Source organism: Lichenostomus cassidix, chromosome 3 (assembly GCF_008360975.1).
Source record: "Lichenostomus cassidix isolate B80296 chromosome 3, HeHo_3.0, whole genome shotgun sequence".
In the NCBI taxonomy this organism is placed as follows: domain Eukaryota; kingdom Metazoa; phylum Chordata; class Aves; order Passeriformes; family Meliphagidae; genus Lichenostomus; species Lichenostomus cassidix.
The window spans coordinates 110,923,296-110,950,580 of record NC_139483.1 but is presented as its reverse complement, the minus strand read 5'-3'; the positions used below and the strand labels follow the sequence as shown (position 1 = coordinate 110,950,580).

At 46.1% G+C, this 27,285-nt stretch overlaps 1 protein-coding gene across 6 annotated transcripts in view; it reads left to right on the top strand.

Annotated features, from left to right (window-relative positions):
• Window positions 1–27,285, top strand: part of EXTL3 (exostosin like glycosyltransferase 3) — a 127,611-nt gene that overhangs the window by 4,953 nt on the left and 95,373 nt on the right. For 2 of the 6 annotated variants that reach the window (XM_085057178.1, XM_085057174.1), the window contains exon 1: window positions 13,910–14,140. The exons of 1 other annotated variant lie outside the window; for it this stretch is intronic. The gene's annotated coding sequence lies outside the window, so the exon portion shown is untranslated. Of the gene's footprint in view, window positions 1–13,906; window positions 14,183–27,285 lie in introns of those variants that run through there. 3 more of the 6 variants (XM_085057179.1, XM_085057176.1, XM_085057181.1) reach the window with 2 other exon arrangements.

The window sequence follows — 27,285 nt, the reverse complement described above, 5'->3', positions numbered from 1 at the left end:
CAATCCCATGCTGGTCTGGCACATGGGGCTGGGAATGTACACCGAGGGCTGCCAGAGCACCAGACTGGGCAGAAGTTGCTGGAAATCACCTCTCTCATGTGTGATTAGCATCCTCTAAGGCGTTCATTTATCTTTCTTTGTCACCTTCTTGGTCTCAACTTGCTACTTGTAGAGTTGGAGGAGAATCTGTTTCATTACCTGCTGGGTTGCTGCTCTTCTTGTTTATTCCCCAGAAGGAAGAAAATTAGATGTGCCAGAGCTGAAACGTAAAAAAAATTAATAAATCCAGACTTTGGAAACAACCACTTGGAGTCAGAATGAGCCTCAACAAGAAAATGTTTGTTTTCCACCCTTTTCTGAGACTGTCTGGGAGTGAAGTGCAGGGAGAAGACGGGGCAAGATTTACTTTCTTTTAATTTCAAATATATTCCAAAAGCAGAGCAGCTGGAATTTCTTTTATTTTCCTTGAAGTTGCTTTGCCAAGTTTGGGTGGAGGAAACCAGCTGAAAGCCTTGGCCTGGTGGATGTGGCATGGAGGCAGGAATGGATTTATTCTCTTTATTTCCCTGTTTTTACCAGCGAGGCCCTAAGGCAAACAGCAAAGCCATGCAGGCAACAAGAGCCCTTTTCCCTCCCAATCCCTTCTCCCAGCACCAACAAGATCAGCTCCAGAGATACAGAACTGAGTCAGCAATGCAGATGCCATCAAATGTCTGCTTTATTCCAGAGCATGAATCAGAGCAGTGTCAGAGCCATATCCTGCATCTCCTGATAAGAGTGCAGTTACCTCCGAGGGAACAAAACACGCTGAAATCCCATTATCTCATTTCTTGTGAGCACCTAGTGCAGGCACTGCTGATTTTATTGCAACTTCTGCTGCAGCATGGGTAGCATTTATTTTTTGAAATCCCACATCCTGGAGCCAAAAGATGTTGTGGTTTTGGGTTTTTTTTGGTTTTTTTTTCCTACTCGCACTATACATGACCAGCATGTCTGTATGCACATGTATACGTTTGTGAATAAATAAATATCAGTGTTTTCTGGAGCACTGATATTTATTAAGCTGTTTGTGTTAAGCCCTGCCAGACCAATAAGAGCAGCACATGCCATTATTCCAGGTGCTGGTTGTTCACTCTACATGTTTTTCCAATGTATCATATTCTTGGAGAAAAAAGGGATTCACTTCATTTGACTCTCCAATAATGGGGTTTATATCTCCTAAAAACAGATACAACAGTGACATTTTGCTAAAATCGGTCTGTATTGCCCCCAAAGGATATGTGGAGCTGTTTAAAAGATATTTACACCACTGTGGTGGAGGCAGAAAGGATAATTTCCACCTCAGATTCCTCTCTTGAGGGGCTTGTTGGTTCCGTGGGGTTTTTCTGCACTGGAGAGTACAGAAGTTGAGGGGATAAAAAGCACTTGTGTGGTTTCCCATCTGTAGTTTTGAGGGAAAATCAGTTCAAATCCACCACCCTGAGCTGCATCATAAATCTCATTGCAGAAATACAGAGCCTAGACATTAATAATTAGGAGCTTGCACAATAAAGGGCTGGAATATTTCACAAATGACACAACATCTTTTGATCCAGCTGATGCTGTGCAGAGATCTGTGTGAAAGTTCTGTGCAGCCAAGGTGCAGACGTTTTTTGCTCCCATTTTTGCCTCTTGAAGAAGAAGAAAATGGGAAGGAAAAGTCAGGTTGCATCCCCAAAGGCTCAAGCATGGGAGTTTTAAGGTACCCTCCTGTCAGACAGTGTTTGTATGTGCTGCAAGAAAATGATGCCAATTAATAGTTCTCCTTTCCCTGCTTCCCACGGCTTGAAATCACTCCAGTTCAGCCAAGCTGCTTCCTATCAAACTTTCACACAAAAAAAAAGAAAGAATCTGCTGGGCTGTGACTGCACATGAGCAGTGCTCCTCCCCAGGGTTCCGTGTCCCTGAGGTTTGAGGGCTGCACAAAAAGGGCTTTGGGCTGGGAGATGACAAATGGAACTCCACAGTTGCTCATTCATGCTCCAGCAGAGCTTTGTTTTTGGTGTAGATAATTCCCAGCTATGAGGCTGAGTTCTCACCAGCTCTTATGTGAATATTCTTCACTTTTTTTTTTTTTTTTTTTTTAATGCAGTTTGAAGTAATTGGAGGGCTGGTGATATTCTGAACAATTTATCCACCTAGGAAATGATGACCTTGGATTTATTCAATCAAATATTATCAAGATTAAGAGTGAAAATAGCTGAGCTTGTCAGTCACAAGGAATTGTGTTGCAGCCTGGGCTCAAATCCATCACAGGAAACCAGGAGACTCTGGCAGGATATTCTTCATTCATCAGCAAGAGGCATCACAGCAAGATCATTTAACTGTAATTCATCAATTTATCAGGCTGCTCAATTAAGTGGGGGCTGGAGAGAGGATAAAGGGAGTGATTCTCTCTGTTGTAATGAATCTTTGACCACCTGAGGACTTTTCTTGCTCCTTGCTCTTTGGTGCTTCATGTCGCCTCAAAGGCCATGTTGAAAAGAAAACAAAATCACAATGGTGGTGAAAAGAGAATGAGAAGCATTCTAATTAGAATTAATTAGAATTAAAGGGATTGGTGAGTTAGAGCTTTTGCTCTACCTGGGTTGTCACTGACCTTGGCAGTGTCACTTCAGTGCTGGCTGATGCCAAGAAGCTGGGCTGGGGGATTTCTTTATCAACGTGGTGTTTAGACATTTGGCTGTTCCAAATTTCATCCAAATACTGATTTTCCTGCGTCGTTACACCTAAATCTTTAGGTTGTCTCACTGTGAATGGTTGGGATTTCTGCTCATAATAAACATCTGTGTTGTTTGCTTACAAAATGAGCCTCAATCTCACCCCATCACCCCAATGTTTGTGCCACCCCGATAAATGCTGAACCTGCCAGCCTGTTTCAGGCAAGCCTGGCAAAGAGACACAGGGCTGAAGGGCAATGAAGGTTGCATAAGTTCATGAAAAACAGGCAGTGAGGCACGAGGGATAGCCCAGGTACTCAGGGGGCCTCGGGGAGAGGTGGAGCTCCAGTTTGCGTGAGTGGATCCCAGACAGTCCCCAGGAGGGAGGGAAATCTTCCAGCTATTCTATGAGATTTTTCAAGGGGAGCCAGAGCAGGAGCCCTTTGTGTCCGTGCAGACCTCAGGCCTGTGGATGCCCATCTGTATTTGCAGTAAAAGTGGTTTTTAGTTGAAATGCAGTGGCAGCTGGGGCAAAAGTAGCCCAGAGTGAGGTGTAGCTGCTTGTCTGCTTTCTGCAGAAACGCAGCAGAAGGCTTGAGCAAGTCCGAGCACTCCAGATCAGCAAGCACTTCCTCCTGGCTGGGTTTCTCACATGTCTTGTTGTTTTCTTTCAACAAAAGCAAGAGAAAGGGAGAATTCATTTGAATTTAATGCTGAAATACCTCCAAGAAGGCGAAGCAAAAGGAACTCTTAGAAGGAGGAAAAGGTGAAGATAAAAACCACTTTCTTTCTCTTGTTGTTCCTTGCACACACATTGTACATATACGTAGCCTGATCTCGTGCTATACAGGAAAATACATTGTAAAGGAGACAAATCAAGATGAAAGGGGAAAAAAAGAGGATGAGTCAGGTCTGCTCTGCTTATCTGAACCGAGGGGGAGCTTGCCTGGTGCTCCTGACAGATTTTTTTTCAGGAAAGATAATGCATTGGGTTGATGACAGTTTATGAGATAGACTTGGAGGGGTATGAAAATTGCTGGTAGGTACTTGAATGGCTCTGACTGCACGGAATGAATTGGAGTCGAGTCGCAACAATTTCCCTAAAGCTGTGCAGATTAACATAAAAATACCAAGGAAGTCCAATCTTTGAATTTTTATCTGCTTCAGCTCGAGAGTCAAATAGGGGCATTACAGAAGTGCCATCCATTTGAATCGATTGTTGCTGCAGCTTTTGTGCAAAGGCTGCATCTGGGTTTATTGATAACGTTGTTGAGGTGCTTAGAAACACAAGTGTGTTGGGTTTATTTGCCCTTTAGTAACTTACTCTTGTTCCTGGCATTTTGTTAAGATATTTTTTTAGGTCTAGTCTCCTCTGGAGATCTCCACTGAGCTGAGCATCGGTAAGAGAGATGCTCAGTGAGTCTTTTCTCCAAGAGTTTGCCAGAAACCTGAATGTTTCAAAGCTTTCTGGTAAATTTTCATGTAATTTTATTTGCTGGAGGAAGAACCGTGATGAAGAAGAGAATCTAGGAATTGTGATTTACTGACCTTGTAGTGAGGAAGCTCAGCTAGGTGCTTTTTTTCCCCCTTGTTTAAAACCACTTCAGCTGAAATGCAAGTTTAGTGGCCAAAACTTCCTGTTGATCTCCATCGTACCATAACTTCACCCATTTTACTTCCTCTGCCTGCACGGAGAAGACACAAAATCAGTCTCACACACATTAGAGAAGTAACTTTATATATTTCAGGTTATATAAATCAGAAGTTTCAGGTTTGGGGACAAGTGTTTTGGGTTGTAGATGTGTTCTGCTGTCGAAGAAACTCGAGGGAAATTCCACCTACTGAAGGGGCTGTGTCACTGGAAACCTTGAATTTCAGCCTGGTGCTCCTCTGCTTTGAAAAATTGCTTTTTAGGAGCTGTGGCCAATGACTTCACCATTTTGCCTTTGTTCTCATCTTTCTAAAGCACCTCCTAAGGAGGTGGTTGTGAGAATTAGTCATTGGGTTGAGAGCTCTTTGAAGGTGGCAAGTGGTGGATAACAGCTCAATGTTTATTAATGCCATGGCTTAATATGAGGAGAATGTTTCCCAGCTGAGCCCAGCGAGCTGCAGTGGCTTTGCTTCACTGATCCCCCCAGCTGTGCCAGCTGTGCCAGCTGTGCCAGCTGTGCCACCCCATTGCCTGGCCCATCATACCTGGGACTCAGCAGGGAGCTTTCCCTCTCCACACTCCTCCAGCAGGTTCTGCTGCCGCTGGCCTCCTGCCACAGCACACGCCAAGTTTAAATCTGGTTCTGTGTTTTTGGCTTCGTTCCTTCTAAATGTTTGCAATTTTCTTGGCTTGAAGTGATCCCAGTGGCATCTTTTTATGATGCACTTTGTTCTGCTGCTTCAAGTGCAATAACACTCCTAAAGTTCAGCCTATTTTTAATTACCAAAAGAAGAAAAAAAAAGGCAGAGCATAGTATTGTTCTGTCACTGGTGGGAGAAAGGGAGGATTTTTCTTCAGCTTTAAATTTGACTGAATTTAAAACTCGACATATGTAGTGGTTTTAGTGGAACTTTGCTGTTGTTGGAAGGGCAAGTTATTGTTTGATCTTGCACTCATGGGTATAGATTAAGCAAAATACTGGTATGGATTAAACAAAAGCATTGCCATGTGTTGGAGGATCTCAAAGTGCTCCAGGACTGGTGAATGAAGAAGACTTGGACAAAGTCATCACTTTCTCTCCTCTCTGATGAGGAAGTTGAAGCAATTTTTACTTGAGCATCAGCTCTTCTTTGCATGAGAATAGAAATTAATTTTGTTTAAAGTTCAGGAAACCTGAAGACGTGCTGAATGGATAGAAACTGGTTCTATTTATAGCTTGCAGAATTCCTTTGTACAACAAACCAGTTTGTTTTAATTTAAACTATGTATTCAGCACATTTAGCTTAATTTTATTTAACTACGAGTTTGACATGTCTTTTTCACTGTTTTTTAAATTTGTGACATAAACCCTAAGTACAATTAAAAAGTCAGACTAGTCATTAAGAAACTTGGTTTACCATTTTTAACATCAAATGGGTTGACTTGCATTGTTTATTAATTTTTACAGATGCCCAACTGTAAAAATAGGACAGCATTGCAGATCAGGCAAAGGCATGATTTGTGGAGAAATCTGCCTTTGTTGTTCTTCACCAGCAAAAATCAGCCTTTCATTAAGGGGAAAAAAAACCCAACAAACCGAAAAATGCAAAGCAAGAGAGTTTAAATCAATCAGAATTGAGGTATTTTGCTCCTGCTTGCATCAATAAATCCTGCAGAAAAGGCAGGATGGGTGAAGAAGGATTGGCAGGCAAGTTAGCAATAGTGTTCCTCATGGACTGATCTCAAGCCTGATGTTAATCAAGGTATTGACTAATGATAGAGCAGAAATTAATGGGGTTTGGAGGTGTCATCAAAAGAGGAAAAACAGGAGATCCCTGGAGAAGAATGACTGACTTTAGGACTATTTGTCTGTAAGCAAATGTGAGTTCTTGTAATACAAACTCTGCCAGAAAGCTGGGGGTTCCATGTGGGAATTGGGATATATTAATCAGCCATGGGATAATTTTGAAGTCCTGATGATGAAGATACGTTCTGGGATCACATTTGTCAACTGAATTATTTCCAGTGGTGACAAGGAGCTGCGAATGCCACTGCAGCAGGTTTGAGTGAGGCATTGCTTAAAATCCACTTTGCATTCCGTGTCCATTGGAGAAAGATTGATTCCAGCTGTAAAAGGTGCAGGGGAGGGCATCTGGTAGGAATGATCAAGAGAACAGGGCATCTGGTTCCCAAAATGATTAAAGGAGCCTGGATGGTGAGGTGGTGACAAAAAAAAGACAGAGAAAAATTAGATTCCATCTCTATAAATACACTGGTGTAAATACCAGAGAGGGAGAAGAGTTATTTCAGTTAAAATGACAATTCTGGCACAAGAACAAAAGGCTCTGAAGAAGTTTAGTCTGGAAAAGAGCAGAAGAGCTTCAAACGAAGGGAGGTGCTTGCAAAGCCTTCTAATGGGAATTGTGTAAAGGGCTGAAAACGTGATTACTGTGAAGATGGAGCCTGATAAATGTATTAATGGGATTATGCAATGTGGTTGACTTCAGTATTAAGGGATCAGACTCTGGATTTCCGGTCCTGCGCTTTTGCAAATATACTTAAAAATCCTGCACGAATGAAGAAAAACCATGGAAGGTTTATACTTTAAGAAATATTTTCATTATGATTCAGCTTAGAGTCGATTTCAGAATGCCCTAAGAACTGAATTGAGTGAGCTGTGGAAAGGAGGAAGTACCTTCTGAGCTGGGAAAAAGCAGCAGCTGCCACCTGCTTCCTTATTTTAGTGGTCGGTTTTGGCGGCAGGCCTGTGTTACATAGATATCTATTTTTTAAAATTTAAAGCCTTTTCTGTAGTAAAGTTCGGCCTTGAAATAGATTGTGCTCAAAGTGCTGACACTTATTTATTATTATTTATCATTGTGAGATGCTTTTTTAAAAACCTGCAGCACTTAACACACGCGAGTGTTTATTATCGATCTCGGCATTGTCATTATCGATCCCCATTTTCCCCGTTTACAAACAGCCCCCAGATTTCTGGTTGCTTTGCTAAAATCCCAATAAATAAGACCAACTGCCTTTTTGTCAGAAGGCTGTGGTTATTTTATCAAAGACGAGTGCCAGGCTATTTTAGCACGGCGTAACTTTGATTTCGTGGGCACTTTGTGATCAGTTTTTCCATAGCTTTAGATTTTGATTCACTTCAGTTCTCGAGCTTTGTCTGCCATTGAGAGCTTAGTCTTCCCCATTCTCCGTCCTTACGCAGGGGAATTCTTCATGGAGATTTCTGTGATTCCAGGGGGACACTGGTGGGAGCAGGAGAACTTCAGACCCAACAGCAGCATCTCTATTCAGCCTGGGGGCTTCACCCTGACTATCTCCAATCTCCAGCATGTTCTTCCTTCCCATGTGTGCTTCTTACTCACTTTCTCCATTCAGGATGCAAATGGCAGATGGTTTTTTCTTTTTCCGTTTCAAGGTCTTCTCCTTGGAGCCTTTCAGCCATTCAGCCTCTCAAACTAGTTTGCTTAATTACCCCAACTTTTTGAAAGTGAAAACCTCGCAGACCTGCTTTTGTTTTGCTTAAACTGAGTCAATTTGTGGAAAATGGGCTTGAATTGAGTGATCACAAGCAGCTTTTATTACAGCATCGTCACTATTTGCCAAAAGTCTCCAGCAGAATCATCTCTCATTTGCTCAGTGACTATTTTGTTCAGAGGTCTGTTGGCTCTTACACCCTGGACTTACAGGGCCCCACTGTTAGTATTTGTTCTTCCTTCTGTATCTGGAATTTAAGACTCCCTTAGCAGCCAGTTCCTTAGAGTATTTCTTTTTCTCTCTAGTCATTTTTAAAAGCTCTCTGCACACATCCAAACCCTACAGTGGGATCTCCAGCAGACCTCCAGCACAATCCCAGCAGACAGCCTTTTACAGGCTTTTCCCAAAGTGACTTTAATCCAGAGCGATCGTTTTATGCCTGCCATCGCTTTGGATTTTTAGCAAGCACAGATGATTCACTCAGCTCGCAGAAAGAACCATGGCACAGTGTCCCAGAAGATTATTTAAATGGAGTTTTGGGAGTGGATTTGGGGTGACCATGGGTGGTGTACAAGCTTAAGGTCTGAGTTTGGTGAGGGGCTTTGAGGGTGTGTGTTTCCCAGCTGCCTTTACTACATGACGATGATAATTCCCAACAGATTGTCCTCCTGACAAGGAAGAATTATCCCTGGTTTACATCGTGGGAGCTGAACCTGAGGCCAAATGGAACAGCTGGCTTAAGCACACAGGTCTGTGTGAGCAGAGCCTGCACTCCCCCAGTCCTTTCAAGCACTCTCAGCAATCTGGCAGCTCGTCAAGGCTCCTCAGATTGTGTGGACTCGAGGGTGAGCTGAAGTGCTGCAGCATCGCAGCCTCGAGTCTGGTAGCCTGGTGCAACAAAGCTCAGGCTGAAAACGATGCTTTTTGTATTTCACCCAACTGTTTGGTTTGCAGTCACTTTTAATTTGAGTTTAGACAGTGCTGAATACTTAATTAAAAAAAGAAAGAAAAAAGAAAAAAGAAGTGCTTTTGGTAGACAAGAGTGTAATGCCCAAGTTATGCCACAGATACAATATGTAGGTGTTTGGGGATTATGTTATAGAGAAGCAAAATGATTGTTTCTTTTTAACTGCTGTTGAAATATCGTTCAAATTATGGAATATTTAGTAGAGCAGAATAAGCTGTTGCCTGCCAGCTTTTTCATACCAGTGGTTACCAGATGTGTCTGTATTTAGAACTCTGCCATCTGTTTGGGGCTAGTCGAGGTATTTGGATGTCTCTTCTTCCTTGGGTATCTCTGGAAAACTTCAAAGCATCTGTGTTGAGATGAAGGGGAAGCATGGTTAGCTGTAATACTCCAGGAATTCAAGGGAATTTTCCAGAAGTGCAGCTGATTCCTTAGTGCAGCAGGGCTTGGAAGGGGAAGGAGCCTTGAGGAAAGAGGCAGTGCTGGTATTTTTTGCCTTTACTCAGCCATTGCCAAGATCCAGTCAGGGTTTTGCTTGGCTGTCACCAGCTTGGGCTGCTGCTTCCTGCTTTGGATTCCATCTTTCTCAAGAGTCCATGAAATTTCCAGGAGTATTGCAGTATGGCAGTCTCTTAACTGGATTTTATAATTATTTCTGTAGATAAATTCTGTTTTAGATATGTTTTAGAGAATTTATTTTGATGCTGGATTGGTGTAGAATTGCTGTGAGCTGTTACAGAGCAAGGGGAAGGAAACTCCCTCTACCTTTATCCACTCCCACCTTGTCCAGCTCCACCAAGGCCAGGAGTGACCCATCTCACTGAAATTCATTGTGGTCATTTTGGGGATGGGGAAAACCATATTTTGGTCAACAAGTGACTTGTGAAAAATACTGTGCTTTGGTTGATAGGGATCTGGGACCTACTGGGGAGGAGGGAAAGCTACATGTGTCTCTGCCCATCTAATGGTTTGTTTGTCAGCACTGTCCTCATCTCTCAGAACGTACAGAATTGTTGCTGAAATAGGAAAATTAGCCTTTTTGTAGAGGTTCGTGTGAAGAACATAGTGTGGTTTTGTAGGGTTTTATAAACAAAGCATTGTAGTAATGGGGTTAGAGCAAGATGATCTTTAAGGTCTCTTCCAACCCAAACCACTCTGTGATCCAATGATAATACAGTCAGTTAATTAATTTATCTGCAATGTTTGCCCCTAATCAAACAAGTGGAGGTGCAACTCAGCATATTCAGAGTGTGGTCCTTAATATTCCACCCCAAAAAAAGCCTTCTAGTCCATTTCTTGCCCCGTGGTATTTCTTTTACAAAGCCAGGTAAAATTAAAGCAGTAAGTGTGCCTCATTAACAAGGGAACAGGCGTTTCTTTTCCTCATCCCCTTTAAGCACCAGGCAGTGTCCTCCAGCGTCTTGCCAAAAGCTTCCACTGCTTTTATAAGCTGATTTTCTGTTGCCCCCAGGAAGTGGTTCCTCTGTGCAGGATGCTGACAGTTCATTGTGTTTCCTCTTTGGATCCCAGCTGGGGCTGCACCGGGTCCAAAGCAGAATTAGGATTTGGGAGGGAAAAGCCTTTATGTCTGTGTGTCCATTCCTGTGCTGACTTTTCCTCTCCTAGGCCAGAGATTGCCCCTGGGTGTTTCATTTCATGTTCCAGCCCTTGCCAGGCTTTATGGCCAGCAGTGGGGTGTATTGTTACAATACTTCTCGTGCCCGTGGGGTCTTCAAAAGGCTTTATTTAACTGTACTGAGATGCCTTTACCTACCCCTGAAATGCAGCTGCTTAAGCTGCAAAGCCTGGCAGCTGCTCCAACAGCAGGAGCACGACCAGGCCGCTGCTTTTATGTCATCAAGTAAGGGAAGAAGAAAAAAAAAATTCCACATCCATTAAAAAACTGCAGGGAAAATGTAAATTGTCAGAATATAATTACCTAAACTGGAGTTTGGCCAGCATTCCAGATTAACATTTCTTCTCGCGAAGCCGTGGGATACCTGATGGCCAAAAGCAGTCGGAGTCTCGGCAGGATTAAAAATTGAGCTTTGCTGTGTAGTTGTTCCATCGTGGCTGAGAGATGTAGATAATCTATTTAGCACCTACAGCACCCTGGGGCTAAAAAGTGGCTGAATCCTATGAAATCCGATAGGAGTGTCTGAGGTTAAGAGTGCGGTCTGAAAACATTCCACGGAACTTGTAAAATCCGCAGATGGTCCGACCTTGGTGCTGTCTCCTGTGGAAGGGAGGAGAAAGAGATTAAAAAAGATGTACCAGAAGGACTGCAGCAGGGAAAAGTTGGAAGCTCAGGGTTCTCCCCCTCCCTCCCATCGTTGTTCCGTGCTTTTCTGAGGTTTATTTCAGGCCATGGAAGTGTGCCACGGAAATGTGCACTAGCTGGCTCTGAAACTCCTTAATACCTGCTCGCAATGACTCAATGTAATTTGGAGCAGATTGGAGACACCAGGATACAAGACATGCTTAGGAGGAAGTGGGATGAGGAAGAGGGAATGTGTTGCAGGTAAGGAAAAGAGGGAAAAGGTAAGGAAAAGAGGGACTATTTGAGTAGAGAGAAGGACAAAAAGGTGTCGTGGCATTCACTGTGTTCAGCTGCAGCTGCCAAGTGTGGAGCAACTTGAAAGGTAATATAAGGTAGGTTCCCAGCATGAAATGATATAGAGGTGTCTAAAGAAGTGGTTCTGAGAGCAGAATCCCAGAATGGTTTGGGTTGGAAGGCACCTTAAAATCATCCAGTCCCACCCCTGCCATGGGCAGGGACACCTTCCACTGTCCCAGGGTGCTCCAAGCCCCATCCAACCTGGCCTTGGACATTTCCAGGATTGGAGCAGCCACAGCTTCTCTGGGAATTCTATTCCAGGGCATCACCACCCTCACAAGGAAGAATTTCTTCCTAAAGGTGTAACAAGCCCAGGCCCTGAACTGTAGCTGCTTTTTAGGTGGCTTCACTTTGCATCTGCAGCCTTCCATGCAGCAGGATCAATGTTTTTAGTCCTGTCAGCTTCAGCTCAAGGTCACCATGGAGTTTCAAAGTCTTTAACAGGACTGGCACTGTGAATTGAATCTGTTCCTTTGGGAAAACAGGTTTGGAAGCTGATAGGGGTAAAAGGCTTCTCCTTGCCAGGAAAATGCTGGGCAACTTTATCTACAACTTATTTTCTTGTTTAAAATATTATTAATCATAGATTATAGACTCTGCCCTTTAGGGTCCATTTCTGATGTGGAGATTTTATGTGTATATGAGAAAACAAAAGCCCGGATGGCAGAAAAGGTGGGAAATGAGGGTATTTGATTGCAGTAATTTTTCTTTTGGAATAAACAGAAGGCAGCAGAGCAGTGGATTTTTCACTTGGTGGAAGGGAAGCTGAAAACTCCTCTTTAATACCAATTCCTATTAGAGTAAGAAGTGGAAACAGACAGAGAAGGGGATTAAATCTGAAGGTGTTTCTGTCAATATAATCTGTAAGAGCCTTGATAGCGCTTCCTGAAAGGGAGACTTGCCAGACAGGCTGCTGATCCTGACAGCTTGTTTCCTTTTGAGAGCTGTGAGAAGTATTGTTCTCCTGAGTTGTCCCTGAAGTGCACATCCTCCTCTGGTGTTTCTTCCTCGGTGAGGAGCTGAAGGGAATGATTGTCTCCCTGTTTCCTTGTGCAGAGCTCCAGGTAGATCAGGGTGGAATTCAAAACCCCGAGCCGTGGCACAGTGGGAACAGATGTGTGTGGTAGGACAACGTGGGTGTGTTCACTGATTCGAATGGTAATTTTGTCTTTACGCCGCGTGGTAGTCATAGTCTTTTTAAAATTTTTGTCCTGATAAAATATAAAAAATATTGTTTCTTTGAGCCTGCAGTACCCATTCCCTTCCGTACAGCACGTTCCCTGTGGCGAGATTGGATTTTGTATTGCTTATCAAAGGGCAGACCTGTGCCCTGCCTCACCCCTCGCTTGTTTTTCATCTCAGAATGAAAGTTAGTTTCTCCTCTCATTCTTTACACATGTGTAAATGACTGTTAAAAAGCGCAGAGCGATGGAAAAGTGGTTTTTCGCCGTTTGGAAGTGCTCATGTTTTATTAAAGCTGAGATTCCTGGAGCTTTGTGGCCAGAAACACACCACCCTCTTTATTCGTGGAGATAAACCTCCATTACTTCCTGTGAAAAACTCTCTAATTCCCTCAAAGTTGTCAGATTGTGTGTTTTGGGGTGGGATTTGATTCCCATAGATATGAATGCCGTTCACGGAGCTCCTAATGTATAAAATTAGAGTGCATAAGCAGAGGACTGAACTCGTGTGACGTGGCTTTGTTGGGAGAAGATGCTGGCACTGTTACTTGCCTTTTCCCCTCGTCTTTATTTCTTCATTGCTTCCCCCCCCTCTATTGCTTCAGTTACCATCTGTTGCATTCTATGTTTGGTACTTGTTGCCGATTTCTACATAGCTTCTCTGACTTAACAACATGTAACCGCTGGTGCTGCTCATGCCAGCCTGCCAGCTTGGATCTAGATGTTATTTTGTAACAAACTCCAAACCATAGTGGTATTTAGTATCTGCTGATCAGTTACCAAAAGGGGGTTTTTCTACCCCCTTTTGCCAGGAGGCACCTGAACGTCTCTAAGGGGTCAGTGGCAACCATTGTGTCCACATCTCTATACGGCCTGGAGCATGACTGAGCTCCATGGCGGCATCCTCATGGGGTTCTTGCGGGATACACAGCACTGCATGGACTGACTGAGCTCCATGGGGACACTGACAGGGTTTTAGGGGGACACAGAGGGCTGCACGCCCACAGGGCCGGGCTGCAGCTGCCCTTCGAGGTAGCGTCGGGCGCTGACAACATGGCGGCTCCTCCCTGAGGGGAGCAGAGGGCGTGAGGGACAGCGGGGCGCGCGCCTGCCTTTTAGGCGGGAAAAAGAGCTCGGGCGCGGCGCGCGTGCGCAGTGCGGGGGGAGCCGAGCTGGGGGAAGCTTCGGCTATTCCCGGCAGGTTCCGGAGGCGAGAGTCTCGCTGCTCCCCGCCCTCAACCCTTCGCGTATCTCCGCCCCCGCTTCGCCTATCTCCGCCCCCGCTTCGGCTATCTCCGCCCTCCTTCGTTAAGTTCCGCCGCCACTTCGGCAACTTCCGCCGGTTCGGTCGGAAATGGCCGAAGACGTGCGAGACCCAGCGGTTTAAGGGGAGAAGACCGGCCGGCTTCTCGGAATAAACCAACTGTGTCCGGCCCGTGGGGGGGGGGGAGCAGGGGAGGACGGACGGAGCGGGAAGACGAGGCAGCGGCTATGGCTCCCCCCCCAGCCACTCGCGGCTCCGCCGGGAGGGCGAAGTGAGGGCGCCGAGAGGTAGGAGCGGACCGTACCACGCACGGGGAGAGGGGGAGGAAGGTGGGAGAGCGGTAACACCCCCCCGGAACCCCCCCCGCGTCAGCCCGTGGGGCCGGGTGAGGCGGGAATGGTACAGTCCGGGGGAAGCCCCCTGGAGTGGCGGTGTGGGGGGGCTGGGCTGGAGCGTCCCTGAGGGGCAGGAGGGGGCGCGGGGTCCCTGAGGGCCGGGGGAGCTCTGAGCGGGGGTCCCTCAGGGCTGTGGGGGCTGCGAGAGGGGTCCCTCAGGGCTGTGAGGGCTGCGAGAGGGGTCCTTCGGGGCTGGGAGGGCTGTGAGCGTGGGGGAGCGGTGAAAGGGGTCCCTCGGGGCTGGGGGGGCTGCGAGCGGGGGTCCGTGAGGGCTGGGGGGGATCTGAGGGAATCCCTTAGGGCTGGGGAGAGCTGTGAGCGGGGGTCCCTCAGGGCTGGGACACGGGGGGGGACAGGGGTGAGGCGTCTGTGAGGGGGTCCCTCTGGGATGGGGGTTTGTGAGGGTGTCCCTCAGGGCTGAGGGCATAGTGGGGACAGGTTCCTGAGGGGTGAAGGGTCTGTGAGGGGGTCCCTCAGGGCTGGGGGCACGGTGGGGACAGGTTACTGAGGGGTCCATGAGGGGTGTCCCTCAGGGATGGGGTTTGTGAGGGGCTGCTCAGGGCTGGGGGCACGGTGGGGACAGCTTACTGAGGGGTCTGTGAGGGGGTCCCTCAGGGCTGGGGACAGGTTCCTGAGGGGTGAGGGGTCTGTGAGGGGTATCCCTCAGGGATGGGGGTTTGTGAGGGGGTCCCTCAGGGCTAGGGCCACAGTGTGGGGGCTCCCTCAGGGCAGGGAGTTCCTTCAGCGCTGGTGAGGCTGTGAAGGCAGTCCCTCACCTCACAGCGTGACAGGCATTCTGGGGATGTCACACTACAAGGGGGACCCCCATAAGTCTGAGGGGGCTGTGAGAGGGTCCCTCACAGCATGAGGGGCGTTGTGGGGGTCTCAGAGAGCGAGGACACTGCGGAGGGGTCCCCACAAGGCTGGGGACCCTCATGGCAGGAGGGCTGTGATGGCAGGTGATGCCCTCAGGTGTGGCTGACAGGCTTCAGCCTTCCTGCCTGTCCTCCCTCCTGCATCCCTCAAGGGTCCTGAGACCCCCTTGTCCCACCTGTGGATCCCCAGCGTTTTAGGGGCTGTCACATCCCCCGAGGCAGTGCCTGAGTTGTGGTTCTTGCTGGGGCTCTGCCTTTGAGGTGGTGAGGACAGCAAGGATGAGGCTGCCCTCGCACTGGGCTTCCCAGCATGGCTGGTATTGCACTCCTGTGAGCTATTTGCTGAAGCTGAGGTTCGTGTTATTCTTTTTTCCCAGCTGTTTTCCCCACATGAGGTCTCTTCTTGCTCAAAAAAAACCTCGGGGTCTTTACCAAAAATTGTACCAGTGTGGTGATAATAACTTACTGCCAGCAGCCTAATGCCCTGTTACGCTGGTCCAAACCCAAACAATCTGGAGCCGGAAGGGGCTGGAAATGGTTCAAGTGGTATTAAGGATTCACAGAGATGCTGAGAAGCACTTTAGATATGCCGTTCTGTTGCTGTGTGTGTGTTAAAATCCAAACACTGAGAGAGCCTCAGTGACCAGTTGGTGACCTCTTGCTGCCTTTGCCTGAGTCTGATAGATTGCAGGTGTTGATATCGTGATATGATAACTTGGCTTTGAAACGTCTGGGTTTCTCATGCTGCGAGCCTCACATGTGTGTGAAGGAGATTAAATAACTTTGTTTCCTGAGAGGAGTGTCACATGCAGGTGATTATCTTAGATATTTCTGTTCTCATGGAGAAATCTATGATATCGAAGATAGTAACATCTTGGAACGTGGGTTGTCGGGTTTTATCAAGTACTGAGTAATCTTCAGCTCGTTTCTATGCAGGAATAGCATCAGAAATGAACCACAGACTGATTATGTGATGATGGGGAGAGAGATTCATCTCCCCCTGACAAATCCCTTAACATCATGTACCATCTGAGAACCCAGTTGTTACATGCAGCGTTATCTGTATCCACTCAGGGCTTTGGGATGCCTCTTCTTTTCCATTCCTCATTCCAGAAATCAGAGTTTGCACGGATTCAGCTCAGAGTTCAGGGATTCTGGAGCGGGGGTAATTCACTGTCCTCATTGAGCAAATTTTTCCAGCAGTTCAGCTGTGGTACAGAGAGTTCTTGAACTTCTTGATGTCTTGTTGCAGAAGGGAAGTCCAAAGCAGTGTTCTGGAATTCTCTGATTTTTTTCAAGTGGGGACTGTTAGCTCTCATGTTTGTTTACACGTGACGATGGATTTTGGCAGTTGTCAAGTCAGAGCAAAAGCAGCAAATGCAGGGAACAAGAAAAACATGATTGTTGAATTGCCTTCACTTAGGCTGTGTCTCAACGAAACGCTGCAATACTGGAGGGTTGTTTGTGTGCTGTTCAGATGGGCTGGGAAAGATCATCATCATCTTCATCTTCCCTTGCATATTTGTGGGTCTCTGGGACTATTGAGCTGATGAGTTGGATGTTGTTGATGCATTCCCAAGTTTTGTTTGCTTATGGGGAGCCAGAGCCCTTCCTGAGCTTGCTTTCCATGACTATTAATTCTTGACATGCCATAACACCTTCAGCTTAAATTTTTAAGAGTTTGCTTCTCTTCTTCTGGCTGTATTTGTTCTTTTTCCCTTCCAGTCTTTATTGCCTGATTTTTATTTTTTTTTCCCCTTGCTCTTTGCCTCCAATCACCTCTCCCAGCTGCCTGTTTTCCCAGGGCATTCCTGCTGCTGCCCACAGTAATGTTTTCACCAGGCTGGGAATTGCAGCTAACCACAGATGTTACCTGTTTGATGCCAAGATCACGGCAGCCCTTTGTGAATTGGTTCCTAGTCTATAGACAGTTTTTCTGCTTTGGAAACCCCACAGAAACAGTGACCTGGGAGGGACCTCGTGGTCATTGCCTCCTGCCTCCTCATCACCAGAGATTTCTCCTGTGATCTGTGCTAAATACCTCTGTTTTTTGAGAAGGAGCAGACTGTGAATATTTTGAAGCAGCTCCTAACGCTGGGATTTCAACTCGGGATGGGATATTTTGTGTTACTCATAACAATTGGAACCCAGAGTGGAATTCCTATGTCTTAACCACCCAGCATGCAAAATACTGGGGTTTTTTGTTTGTTTTCATGTGAAAAAGGCAAGTGTAACTCATAGGCATATTTAGATACATCACACTGTGCTGAAAAGTCATTTATTTCTGCTCCTGTGTGCCTTGGCAGTGGGGAAAGCATTCCCATGGGATTTGGGGGATGCAGAATTGTCTCCTACAACCCGTGCTGACACAGGCTGTGCTTGCTGGGCTAAATCTAGCACGAGTATGAGCTGCAGTGGTGTGTCTGCAATTTAGACAAATCCTCAAAAGCAGAGTTTTCTTCTCGGAGAACACTTGAAAGTGCTGTTTACCGGGGCTTGTCGTGGTTGAGTTTGGCTCCTGCAGCGCAGCCGGCTGCTCGTCACATGCAAATCGTGGCGGTGGATGCTGCCTGAGAAGAGGTGCAAAGCCAGTTTGAGGTTTTGGGGTTTGTTTAGGAAGGATAAAGGCAGAAGCATGTGCAGCTCCGTGGCTTGCAGCTCATCGATCCCCGGGCTGCCTGGGCGTAGGAAGCTGGCCCACCACGTAAATTGATGTTATTACAGCACTTGCAGGGCCAGTTTTGAAGTGCAAATTGAAATCCCGTTTCTGTGAAGTCACTGCTGTTTGTTAATTGATGCCTGTTACCGGCAGGAGCAGTTTAGAGGTCTGACTAATCCATCTGGGATGAAAGAGGGCAGGGTTAGGTTAGATTTTAGGAAGGAATTCTTCCCTGGGAGGGTGCTGAGGCTCTGGAATAGAATCCACAGAGAAGCTGTGGCTGCCCCATCCCTGGAGGCATCCAGGGCCAGGCTGGATGGGGCTTGGAGCAATCTGGGATAGTGGAAAATGTCCCTGAACACGGCAGGGTGTGGGATGGGATGATCTTTAAGGTCTCTTCCAACCCAAACCATTCTGGGATTTGATGATCTGTCCTGCTAATTGGTTGTAAATGGATAATGGTTTCTCAGGGCTGTGTTGACATAACCAGTAACACTGCAAAGTGACCTGTCCCTCATGGATAAAGAAGGGTGAAATACAGAAAATTGTGATTTATAAATCAATCAAATCAATCCTTTATGGTTTTTTTGCGTGGGACAGAACCCTAAACCTCCAACCTAGCAGTTAATCTGTAGGTACTAATGGACATAAGGAGTATTTTGAAGCATGTATTCTTAATGAGTCTCAGAATTTCTGCTCTTACACTCAGTCTCTTAAATGGCTGGAATCTTGCTGCCTGGAGCTAGGAGTTTGAGTTTTCTCTGCTATCCTCTGCCCTCCCCATGAATTTTTGTGCATTAAGAAAATGTGCCACTTTGCTAATGCAAATGCCTGCCCGAGAGTAGTATCAGAACATGGGATTCCAAGAAACACTTCCAAGTTTCTTCTAATAGAAAATGTTAATAACACTTCCCAGTGCACAAGTAATATTTTTATTCCCCTACTTTGTACAGTGTCCAGCTGGTTGGTCTTTTATCTGCCTTGTCTCATAAAATGCTTTCTTTTATGGTTCAGAATACTTCCAGGTACCTTCTCATCTGACTTTAATCTCAGGGACAGTGACAGTGCAGGTGGCCTGAGGTTTGTTTTCCTTCCTGTTGTGCCTGAAGTGTGGATTCCAACATCTGCCTCTGGATGAGCTGTCTTCCTGTTCAGTGCTATCCTTCAGTGTAAAAAAGTCATCTCAAATCTGTGCTGTGATATTGGACATCAGTGGATTCAGCTGGAAATGAGTTCTATTTGTGTAAAGGCCACAGTGCCTTTCCACAGAGCAGGAACTGCATTGCTCTGTGTGTTGTATTCCTCAAGGAACACTTGTTGACAGGTTGGGTACTTTGTAAACCTTGTAAAAAACGATGAATTCAAGTTTGGACTCTTAATGTGGAAACTGGCATCTCTGCTCATAAAAGCAATACAGTTAAAACCACCCAACATCCTCCATTACGTTTTCCCATCAGCACATCTCCATTTCCAACGGGAAGAGAAGCTTTCCTTTTCCCCATCCCATATGCACCCCACCTTCTGGGCCCGGATTTGATGGAATTGAGCACGTCACTGAACGTGGGAAAGGCTTTTTTCTTTTTATCTTTTCCTTTTTATCTTTTCCACCCGTGATGCATCGCCTCCGCCTCGCACGTACCGCAGGAGCACATCGGGCAGGGATTCATCCCCATCTTTGAGTGTTTCTATTACAGGCACGAGGAAGTCATTATGCTGCAGGTCTGCTCTGTGTAGGCACTTCGTGGGAAGTGATGTGTTGTGGATTGTGTTGGTGTGGAGTGGAGGATATGCTGTGGAGTGCTGCTGATGCCTGGAAAAGGTTGGCATGGAAGCGTTGGAGCTTGTGAAGAAGCTGCCAAACAAGTGGGGAGCCTCGGAGTTGAGAGCAGAATGTATTGAGCAATGCTGGCAGCTGCTTTTTAAGGGGTCTGTAAAGTCTGAGCAGAAATGGGAATTCCTGAATTCCCTACCAGAGCCTTTCTGTCTGCAGAGGGAGACATGAGGGTCTGCAACTCTGATAAGTGCAGTAGGGACATCAAAGCTGTGATGTGTAACCAGAAGTCAGGACAGTATTATCCTGTCTTCCTCATTTAGAGGTAATTTGCAGGCCATGGGATACAGGATCCCATTGACTCCCAGAAATGCATTGTGTTTCTAATAATACATGTCAGGAAACAGGTTAACATCGTTCTCAGATAATTAATAAAGATAGCACCTCCATAGCAAATAGGAAGGAAAAAAAACAACCCAGTGCATGGTTTAGCTAAGATACTTCTTTCCTTAGGCATCTCTCCTGGGAAGACCTCGGTGCTTGTAAATGAATCTGCCGCCTACCTTGTGTACCTTCATTTTAATGTGGGGATTGAGGAGGAGCCAGCTATCGGAAAAACAGCCAGAGATGGATGCCTTGGAAAGGTGCCACTAATTACTGTGGCGTCTGACAATTAGCTGTTAAGCCTTTCCTTGCGAAGTTCTCAACCCCGAATCAAAACCAAGGACCTGGAGAAAGGGGAGAGCTGTCCTTGTGGTGATCTTGTAGGGTGGTTGTTAAAAGCAGAAGGTGGAGTTGATTCTGAGTTGATTCTTCCAGCAGAGCAGGTCGGGTTTGATGGACCCAGAAACATTTTTGGATTTTGCTGCTGGGCTCTGTTGTAGTCTGCAAACTTCTTACGCTTTTACCTGTGAAACAATGTTGAGGCTGCCTTTCTTCACGGGCAAAGCTGTAAATCAGCAACATCTACAAAATGTCACTGTTGATGCTAATCTGAGAATTTTTAACAAAAATCAAGACGTAATAAAAAAAGATTGAAAGAAATCTCGCAGTTGGTTTCTCGCATTTGCCTCCAGGGTCTCCTGGCTCAGTTTTTACTTTGTGGCGATGATGAATAGCACCGAGCCTTTTGCAAGTGTCTCAAGGGTGCAGTTAGTTAGGAGTAACGATTGAGCGCCGAGCTGAAAGGTATCTCAAGGTTTTTGTACAGAAGCTGATTTCCCCCCACCCCTCAGGAATCAGACCTGCTCTTTCTCTGGAAATTACTTCTACATTGCTGGGACAATGATGATTTTTATTAGAAAGGCCAAGCTGCAGAGTTATTTCTCCCTTGCCAAACGAGATGTTGGGGAAGATGTTTTTGCATCCGCTGAGTGTTTTCCCGAGCTTATGTTTCAGGTGACATCGCTCAGGTGGCAATGCCAGGAGCACTTCAGGGGTAGTTTATACCAGCACGACCCAGGCTTTGCACTGCCTTGTGTCTCTATAATTCCCCTGCCTCGGAAGGAGTGACCTGGAATCTCCAGACAGATCTGGCGTCTGTTTCCATGTGCATCTGTGATCTCTGCTGCGTGTGCTGACACGCGAGCCCTGGGTTACAGCAGCTCTCTCTGGGACACAAAGTGGCAGCTGCTTCACAAACGCAATGGAGCGAGTGGTATAAAAAGAACCAAAGCGAATTTCCTCTTCTCAAAACTGATTAAAGCAGGAGCAGTGTTGGGAATGTTTCTTGTGAGCTCAGTGTTCCTCTGCAGGGGAGTCTCGCTGAGATACTTTGCTGTCCCTGTTCCTATTCTTAGCCTGTTTACCAAAAGCTGTTGTATGTGCATCGAGACCTCCCTGTTCAGGCTGTTTGTGTGTTTATGTGGAGCCTTTTGAGGAGAGAGTGGATTATATCCAAGCTTTTCTGTCACCTCCTCCTGCTTCTGTGCTTTAGAGGTGCTCAGGAAATACAGGTTAGCGTTTCCATAGTATCTGAGTGTAGCTCAGCTCCTCTGTGATGCAGGGAAGTACTGCCTGGTACTTGTTGACACTGACCTTTGAATTTGAGATTTGTGACACGGTTGAACTGATTTCACAGCGTGCTGCTAGAAGGGGTGGCCTTGGTCCCTCTCCCTCTCCCAGCTCTGCAGTCCCTGTCTTTCAGATGATGTCTCAGTGAAGTGATTCAGTTTGAAAATCCAACAGCAAACTGCTCGAGGGAGTTTTGGCAGGAGGTGTGGGGAGTCCCACCTAGCAGGAGGGAGCACTAGGCAAGGGCTGGTGCCCTGGGAGGTTTCATGCTGGAGTGTTGTTGGAGGGGAATCAGAGAACAGTTGAAATTGGAAAAGCCCTTGGAGATCATCGAGTCCAGCCATCCCTCAGCACTGCCAAGGCCACCATTAACCCATGTCCCCAAGTGCCACATCCACATGGCTTTTAAATCCTTTCAGGAATGGTGACTCCACCGCTGCCCTGGGCAGCTGTGGCAGGGCTGGACAGCTCTTTAAGTGAACAAATTCTTCTTAATATCCATCCTGACCCTCCCCTGGCACACCTTGAGGCCGTTTCCTCTCATCCTGTCCCTGTCCCCTGGCGATGACAGGAGTGGCTGAGCACGGCAGAGCCTGGGCAGGTGACAAATGGGCAGTGGGACAGTGACACAGCCACTCTGCTGTGTGAGGGATCTGCCCCAGCACCCTCTGATCTTCCCTGCAGCCCCAGAGTGTGCTGAGGAGCAAGGAGGGTGATTTAATGAAGCGCAGGGACTCGCTCTAAACCAACACGCTGAATGGACAGGAATAGTTGGCTGTTGTAGATGACTGTGAAGGTCACCAGAATCAGATGCTCATTTTTCAGCTCCTCGTTGCTGCTGGGTGCAGCAGAGCTTTGTGCTGACACAGGCAGTTCCTCTCAATGGGGCTGGAGTGGCTCTGAAAGAAGAAAATGCCACGTTTTGAAGCCTCTTGGTAGCAAGACAACTGGAAAAATGTATATTGGGTACCAATTTTTCAGACTTTGGGGCTTCTTTTCGTTGCCTGACTTTTTATTCTGAGGTCTTCTTGCTACGACTTCTGCTTTTCTGTTATGAGAAGTGAAATTAATAATCTCCCTTACTTCCCATCCCTGGAAGGAATGTCTTCATCGTGGCCCAAGCTGCAGATGAGGCCTGTTTTGGGAACTGTGTTTTGCAAATGCAGAGGGAGAGGAAGAAGAAACAGTTTCCAATTCTCTTTGAAAAGCAGTTTTAATGGTTCCTTGGTATTCATGTAATTATTTAATCGGCTATGTGATCCCTGGGATTATTATTCTTTCCAGGTAATAACTGGAGCAGTAAAGTTATCTGGTAAATTGAAAGGAAAAAAGAATTGGCATATGTTGTTTGCAGTGCTGCATTTTAGTAATTGTTTGCAATGACCTTTTGGAATCTCAGAGAGAAAATTTGTTTGCTTGACTTTCTCCCAGATCAGCTCCTGGCAATCTTGATATGGAGCAAAATTGAGTTGTTTTGGGGTTTTTTAATTACATTCTGACAGCAAAGCCTGTGTGTGTTACAGTTGTGGCTTTTTTAAAGGTTAAGCTCTATTTGACAGGACTTCCACAGATGTAGTTTTCTGAAACTTTTTGGTTTGGTTGTTTGCTTGAGTTTTTTTAAGCCAGAATTGCTTATCCTGGGTATTAATACAAAAGAAATCTTTATTTATTTTTTTCTCAATCTAAGGAGAAAATTCAATCTATATTTTTGAATGTCTAGAGACATGATGATGAAAGGTCTCTGGGTTTCTTGGTTTTATTTGTGGTTTTTGGTTTGGTTTTGTGTTATTTTGTTTATTTGGGGTTTTTTGTTTGCTTTTTTGGTTCCCCCCGCTTTTTTAGCTTTAGAGATTGTAATGTGATTAGATCATAGTACCTTGCCAGGTTTAGGGAAAGAGAAAATAATATATATGTTTTTCAAACAAAGTTTTAGCAGAGCTCTTGTGAAATCTGGTTCCTTGACGTCACTGGGTTGTGGTCAGAGCCCACTGTGGGTTTGGTTTGTAGGAAAATATCCAATTTACTCCACACCACCTCTGTCTGTGTGAAACCTGCTCTTCTCAGGGATGAAACCAACACTCCTTCCTTTTTCCCTTTCGAAAATTCTGGCATTTTTCCTCTCTAAAATCCGACAACTCCCGAGAGCGAAGGGTCAGAAAAACACATTGTGCGAAATCTCTCGGCATTCAAGGAAAGAGTTTTCACACGAGAGCCCATTGCTCTGTGTGTTTTCTGAAGCTGCACTTGGAGAGGCTGTGAGAGCCTGCTCCTTCAAACACACCAAAGAAAACTCTGTTAAAGCTGTGCCAAGGAGCAGGTGCTGCGAAATTCGAGTTCTGCCAAGTTTGGGAGAAAATTGCACTGATGGAGATCTGCGTCTCTCAAGGGAAAAGAAGTCTCCAGAATGAGTGTCCAAGCTGGAACGAGGTAACAGATGCCAAAAATATGTCCAGTGGCTGAGTTTGCAGCTGAGGCAGTTTCCCTTCCTCTCAGTCTGAGCCCTCAAGGCAGTGTGGTGTCCCAAAGGACCAAAATGAGAGTTTTTTGCATAGGTGACAGAAATTACTATAAGAATTAAATGGGACTCAACCACAGTGATCTGGAGCTGAGTGAGCAGCAGCCTGTGTCATTTCAGCCTCCTCATCTGGCTGGTTTTGCACATCCCAACTTGAAAAAGTACTCTTTTTTCCTCCTTGGATCTGAATAGACAAACCTGAGGGGCTCCACATTTCCTGCTAAATTCCAGATAAGATCTTCTGCTGTTTGAACTTGCAAAGCAGTTTAGGTGTGTGCTTCCCTGCTCGAAGGGCTCCTGCAAAAAGCTTGATCCACCCCTTCATTTAGTTGAGTCTGTTTGGAACGAATAATGTTCCTCAAGCTGTGAATACAAGAATGGTTTGGCTTTAAAAAAAAAAAAAATTAAAAAAAGCCTCCCCTGCAAACAGATGATGTCATGCCCAAGCTCCATGTTTAAACAGTAGCTAATTTGCCAGGGGATAAACCAGGGTGAAATCTGTCAGGCTTTCTAATTTCCCACATTCACCAGAGCTTTGTTCTTTTCGCTTTCAAATGCAGGGTGCGTTTGTGTGTCCACACCGTGTGGTTTCCTTCAGCCTCTGCAGCCAAAGAGTTTGTCCAGGGGCAAGAGAAAATGTTGCTGTAAACCTTTTGTTGCTATAAACCTTGATATGCATCTTTTTGTTTTTTAACTTTGCGACTGAATTAAACTCCCGAGCCGTCCCTTTGATGAGCTGCAGCGCAGGGTTTATTCTGAATTTGGATCTTGGCTCTTTGCACGTTCTTTCGGCCAAGCAAGATTCACTCTGCAAGGTCCCCGGGGCGCTGCTGGGTGGGAGACTCCTTGTTCTGCAGCTGGTTTGGGCTGCCTGGGGATTGTTTACTCGGTGTTTGCACTCTCCTCTCCCAGCCTGTTTCGTACAAAACAAGGAACACTTCGTTTTCACACATTAAAAAAAAAAAAAAGACATGAGCAGCTTTCTCTGCTGGTGGCAGCTCTGATCCGTGTAATGCTTTGTGTCTGCTGACAGGAGGGGACTTTGGCTGGGTGTGGAAGAGGGAGGTTTGGATCAACACTCCCCTCCTCCTCCCTGGGATGGTCTGTTTATTGGAATTTTTCACTGACCTATTCCTTTAATCCCCAATTTTGGCACCATTTCCCAGGGCTCATGTAAGCACAGGACTTTGCCAGCCAGCAGGATGAGCACACAACAGGGTTAGAGAGATCCAGGAGCTGCAGTGTCAGCCTGTGCTGATGGAGGAGGAAAGATGTGACATGAGAAATTGAAGTGACACTTGAAGGAATTGCTTCCATCTTCTCTGGCTTTTTAGATCAAAAAACAAAAAATGCCCTTCTTCAAACTTGGAGCGGCTTCATCTCAAAACCTGCCACAATCTGGGGCAAACCCATTTCTTGGGGATGTCATTAACCAGCCTGGCATGTGGGGTGGTTTCAGCAGTTTTTCTTCCTCTAAGCAGAAAGCTCCGAGGGCGACTCGTGCTGACGCTGCTGAAGCTGGGGCTGGAGCTGTTGCTCTGGAAAACAAAAAACTCGGGGAGGAATCGCATCTGTGACTCACAGCATCGAGATCTGCTGGGATGTGCTGCTCTCAAACAGCTGCATTTCAGCAGCTCCCAAAAATCGAGTGCGGGGTGGGAAGCTGAGGCGCTGTCCTGCAGCTGATGGTTTGTTTTTTCTGTGGGTGAAAACGAAGAGTTGAGGGCCGCTTGGAGTTTGTGGTGAAGTTGTGCTCGATCTGTTCTGTTTATTATGATTTTATTCCCCACACTCTGCTCGCTGGTTTGACTCCTTCCTCTTTGGCATTGTTTTCCCATAAATCCTTTTCCTCAGAATTTCCCTGCTCCCTGCCAGCTGTGGAGCAGCTGGGAAGAGACAGGAAAACACGAACTGCTCAGAGGGGCACAGCTTGGCCGTGGAGCTCCTCGGATGGGCTGCTCCACCCATCCATCTCCAGCAGCGGTGGGGATGTGTTGAGGAGCTGTGGGCTGCAGACAAGGAGCCTTTTGTTTGCTTGCCTTAGCAACCCTGCCTCTCTGAAAGCTGAGATGTTCTCGCTCCCGCCGTGCTGTTCCCGGGAATGCTGCTTGTTTCTCGGGAAGCAGGGCTGATCTCAGGGAGCTGGGCCTTCTATCCCTAAACCCCCTTTTTTGAGGTTTCCAGGCAGAATAACTCTAGTTATCTTGTGTTTTTCCCCCAAGCAGCAAGTCCTGCTGACTCTCATTCTCTGCTAGAGCTCTTCTGGTGGGCACGATGCGCTGAATTTAAATAAATTGTAGTCTTTGCTAAATATCTGTCAAATATTGACTTTGTCTGTAGGGTGAGCTGACTAAGCTGAAATTAGTGGTGTAATTCCAGCTCGTTTGGCAGGGGTGTGGAGGCAGTTTCACTGCAGATGGTAGAGGAAATTAAGATCTTACCTTGACTCCATCTCAAGGGGAAGAAAGAGAAGCCTTGGGCTTATATGGCAGTAAGGAAAGACTTGGTGGAGACATAGAGGAGGAGTGTTTGTGAAGATACTGAGGGTGATAAAAGCTCTTCCTAATGAGTGAGGTCATAAGACAAAAATTGAGGAGTTGTTGTTAACTGTGTGCTATTACAGATGTCATGAAATGATCTCCTACATTCTGGTCCTCTGCCATACCCCTGGGATAATTTTTCTAAATCTGTTGAAAATGAGATCCAAAGTAAAATGAGACAATCTGGCTGGTTGAGGTTTTGGCAGAGATCAACAGCCTCAGTGCTGGTATCTGCTGGCTTTGTGTCTTCACCCTCTGCAGGTGAACAGCTCCACATGTTCCTGAGGTGCAAAATGACAAAGGCCTGACACCTCCAAGCAGGCAAAGAAATGGAGATGCAAGGAGGTGTCTGAAGGGGATCCAAGTGATCCAAACGAGCTGATGGTACAACTGGAGCTAAACCAAGCAGCTTCCCTCGTGTTTCAGAGCCTGTCCTTCAAACTCCTGCGAAGCTTGGGGGTTTTTGAGGTTATTCTTGAGCGGTTTGTTGCTGGCATAAATGAATATTGGGATTCAAAACAATGAAGATGCAGCTTCAGGGCCAGTCGTGCTTGAGTGGCTGCAGGGATCTTAGAATCTGATGGAAGTTTATGTAAATGGGGAGCTCATCAGTCGCCTTTTCTTTTCAAACACCTTTTTTTCTCCTCACCCCTTAACTTTTTTT